The following is a 4771-nucleotide window of genomic DNA, read 5'->3' on the forward strand; positions in this document are numbered from 1 at the left end:
TACAGCATCAAAAGGAATGAAATTCTGACACGCGGATGAACTCGGAAGACATTATGCTAAGTGAAATAAGACCAGTCACAAAAAGACAAATACCACATGATTTGATTCTAATGTGTGGTCAAACTCATAGAGAAAGAAAATAGAATAGAAATTACCAAGGGCTGAGGGGAGAGGAGAAAGGGAAGAGATTGTTTAATAGGTACAGAATTACAGTTTGGGATGATGAAAAGTCCTAGAAATGGATAGTGTTGATGATTGTACAATGATGTGAATGTATTTATTGCCACTGAATTGTACACTTAAAATGGTTAAAGTGGTAAATTTTCTGATACATATATATACATACATATAAATATATATCATACATATATATCATAAACTGTTTATTCATTCAACTGATTGGTGGCTATTTGGCTGTTTGGTGGTATTCCAGTATTTGACTATTATGAATAAAGCCACTGAAAAATGTTAAAGGCAGCTTTTAGAATGTTGTGATATAGTAATGGGAAAAGTAGATTATGAAAGACTATCACGCTCTTTCTAGCATCTTTCTGTAGCACCGTAATGGTGTGCATGAACATCCTGGCCACTGCTCTCAGGAGCATCAACACCAGGTTGAGAAGAGAGCTAAACACCAGGTTCTTACTAGCCCTGCTCCAAAGTCATCGTCTGGTTTCTAACTGATGATGAAAGGTGCTTACATTGGCGATTGTGAAACCATTAACTGTCACAGAGCTGGGGAAATGGTTGCAAAGCTCACAGGCAGGTTAAGTAAGTGTGGAGCTCCAGTTTGGTGTGCAAGTCGATGATATAGAAAAAGGACAGAACAATCTGCTTCTATCCCATCAGTTTGGTTTCATCGTACTAATGACCTCAGCTGACATCAGGGACCACGAAGAAGCAAGATGAAAACACACAGGAGGGAAAATCCTGGGATTCTTTTTCTAGGGATGTAATACATACATACAAATACAATGCCTCAGTGAACAATGACAAAGATTATTATTCTTTCTTAAGAAAACAATGATATAATTATATATACATAGTAAAAAGTCTTGGATAATATTCAACAAAACGCAAATAGTAAATAGCCTGCATGGTGGCATTATAAATCACTTTGTTTTCCTTTTTTTTCTACTTGTGTCTTCTAATTTTTCTACAAATAATTTTTATAATTTGTATGGTACAAAAATTACATAAAGTTATTTTAGAGTGTATATCTCTGCTTCCCCCTTGCACGGCAGAGAACTTAAGTAAGGGGACATGGATTTTCCTTCCAATGATCTTACCGTTTCTTTTCCGTTATGTTCTTATGTGCTTACGTGTTGAAAGCAGCTGTGGTTCAAGAGTGGAGTCTGTGGCCTTGGAAAAGTCACTTAATCTCTCTGAGCCTCTGTTCCTCCACCATTAAATAAGAATAGTAATAATAACAACAATAACAATAAAACCTTTCTGTGTGGTTCAGAGGAGTGTGGTATGATGTGGAAGCACTCAAGAAATGATACTCTTCATTGCGGAAAATACTGCCAGCGTCCAGATTACCATAGGAAATGAGATTAAGGGGAATATTTTCAAAATTCTCCCCAATCCAGCCAATTTTAGTGAATTAAGACTGTCACGGACCTCCACCACCTGTCCTTTCCTTACCTTTGCTACTAATCTCTTATGACTTGAAAGTGCAGAGAAAGACCACTAGGGGTCGCAATTTCATCAGTCGAAAGCCTGAGTCCCATTTTATTTCTCCAATTTCTTACCAATGCATTTATTTGCCCATTCAAAAATTATGTGAATACGAATCTAAGTATTAAGGAAGGTTTCAGGTGGAGGGAAACCCAAGGTCGTAGGCTCATAGGTCCACCCTTTTACAGGTCTCCTCTCCCTTGCTTCCTTCCCTCCTCTCAGTCATAACTGGCATTAGTTTTCCTCACCTGTGTCTCACTATACTCACTTAGCCAGACATTGCCAAAAAGGAAACTTTTTTCCCCTTTTGGACATTGCAAAGCACTGTTCAAGACTGTTGTGGGGTAATTTGGTTTGAAGAATTTTTTCTTTGCTTTGACCCAGCTCAGGGCAGATACCAAGGTCAGAAACAGTTTCCCTGTTTCTTTTCCACCTACCAACTTCTTAGTAGGTGGGTTAAGACTATTCTTCAAAAGAAAAAATTTCTTTTTGGGGGTGGTCAAACTTTTCTCATCCATCTACTATTGATGATGACACTCTAGCCAAATGCCTGCCTTGCTTCTCAGAAGGCTCACTGCCCCTTCTCTTCCTGTTGCCAGGATTTCTAAAGACCTAAGTACTTCTCAAACTTTGGTGTGAATATGAATCATCTGGAGGATCATGTTAAAAGTTACCACTTCACACCCATTAGGACAGCTATTATGAAAGTAAGATTTAAAAAGAAGAAAACAGAAACTAAGTATTGCATAGGTACCATTTGATCCAGCAATTTCACATCTAGGTATATACCCAACAAATTGAAAGCAGAGACTTGAACAGACATTTCCATATCCCTGTTCAAAGTAGCATTATTCGCAATAGCCAAAAGGTGGAAGCAACCCGAGTGTTCATTGATGGATGAAGGATAAACAAAGTGTGGTCTGTACATACAGTAGAATATTATTCAGCCTTAAAAAGGAAGACAATTCTGACACAGGCTACAACATGGATGAACCTTGAGGATATTATGCTAAGTAAGTGAAATAAGCCAGACACAAAAGGACAAATATTGTATGCTTTAACTTATGTGAGGTACCTAGAATAATCACATACATAGAGGCAGAAAGAATGGGGAGCTGTTGTTTAATGGATGCAGAATTTCAGTTTGGGAAGATGAAAAAGTTCTGGAGATAGAAGGTGATGATAGTTAAGTACAACAATACAAATGTACCTAATGCCACTGAATTGTACACTTGGAAATAATTAAAATGGTAAATTTTTGTAATATATATTGTAATACAATAAAAAGAGTTTAAAATAATTTTTTTTTTAAGTGCAGATTCTGAGGTTACGCACTACAATCCATAGGTTTAGATTGAAGCCCAGGAATCTTCCTTTTTTAAGACTCTGGGGATTTTGATGCACATGGCCTTGGAGAAATGTTGGCATTCTGTGATGGAGGCTGAGTTCACACTTTCCAAAAGCCTTGCATGAGGAACATCCACTACAGGGGCTTCGAAGTACAGATTGCCACTTACCCATGTGTGACAAGCACTGGACTTCTCTGTGCCTCAGATTCTTCATCTCGAAAATGGGACTAGTAATCCTACCTACTTAATAGAGTCTTTGTAAAAACTGAAGAAGCAATATATGCAAAGTGCTTTTAAAAAGTATTCTAACACCTAATGGCAGTGCTACTTTTTAAATGACTGCTTGAGAATATTCTTAACAGACAGGAAGCAGTTGCATTAAGCAACTCATTTAATGAATTTGCTTCTTCTGCAAAAGGTTTAGTGGCGAGGATCTTACCCTGTGAGAAGTGATAACATTCTCTAAGGTGGGAGAAGGGGTTGAGATGCATCTCATAGAGTTCTAGTGGTTTTATTTTAAATTATTCAGAGCATTAAAAAAATCTCTTAGAAGAATTCACACTGTGCTAATAGAGGAGTAGGATTTGTGGCAGAAGGTAAAGAGGAACTTTCACTTTTACCCTATTTACTTTCGGATTGTTTACTTTATATTGTGAGGCACTGCATTACTTTTATACTTTAGGAAAAAAGGTTTTTTTAGTTAGTGTTGTAGGTATTAAATTTGGCTGCCTGCTCCCATTCAAAACAGCACAGGCATTAAAAACACAAATACTCACTCAAAATACTATCCTTATGTAACACTATGGATGATGCTACCTTAGTAATCAGCAAATTACAAAGCATTCACATCCATTATCTCATTTAATCCATTGTGTGGTTTTGTGAAGTAAGTAATGTTTTATGTATTTAACAGCTGAGAAATTAAATGCACATCACAGTTTTCTAAGCTGCATCTTTCTCCATCCTTATCCTTTGAGCATTATCTTTGGTTCACTTTGCTGTAGTGTTTCTGGCACCATTCTAGTCCTATAATAAAATATATTTAGAACCTATTCACTTGCAGATAAACATTCTTTGTTGAAGCTGACGAATTTGTAAGGGCTCTTTAGACCTGAGATGGGCAAACCATTGCAACCCTAACCAGATAGAACTAGTGATACAGTGTATGTTTGCCTCTAGAGGTTATCATAACAAAATTCCTAAAAGCAAAACATGTCATGCACATGTATTTTAACAGAACCATCATTTTGTTTAGTCCACTTGGCAGGCAGAAACCACATGAGATTTTCATTGCGCAGGGCTTTCTTTCACAGAAAGCTGAAATGTCAGGTTGTTTTTGAAGAATTGTAAACGGCTTTTCCAGTTTGGGCAGAGTGACCCTCATTCTGTGATGTGAGGGTAGGTATTACTGCTGGTAAATGTGTGGCTTTTAGTGATCAGGCAAATACTGATGATTCTGTTTGTTTGCAGTTGCAAAGATTTATTTGGATATTCATTGTTTAATGGCCACTAATAAGTGGCTGCAAGAAAATAAAAATGTCTTTGAATTCCACAAGTACCTCCTTTTAAATCAGGACTCAGCCTCAGATAGCATTTGTAAATCAAGGGTCTCTCCTGGGTTAGCTAAATAATTTATACAGCCCAGTGCAAGAGGAAAAAATTTTTAAGAATTTCAGTGTGACAGTATCAGAGTGAACCAGGTGCAGGACCATTTGTAAGTGCACAGGTTGCACATCCATGAA

At 37.2% G+C, this 4771-nt stretch overlaps 1 pseudogene; it reads left to right on the forward strand.

Annotated features, from left to right (window-relative positions):
• Positions 1 to 564: 564 nt before the first annotated feature.
• LOC111731067 lies at positions 565 to 953 on the forward strand (annotated as a pseudogene).
• The last annotated feature ends 3818 nt before the right edge of the window (positions 954 to 4771 follow it).

The sequence above is a fragment of the Pteropus vampyrus genome, unplaced genomic scaffold (assembly GCF_000151845.1).
Source record: "Pteropus vampyrus isolate Shadow unplaced genomic scaffold, Pvam_2.0 Scaffold348, whole genome shotgun sequence".
NCBI classification, from domain to species: domain Eukaryota; kingdom Metazoa; phylum Chordata; class Mammalia; order Chiroptera; family Pteropodidae; genus Pteropus; species Pteropus vampyrus.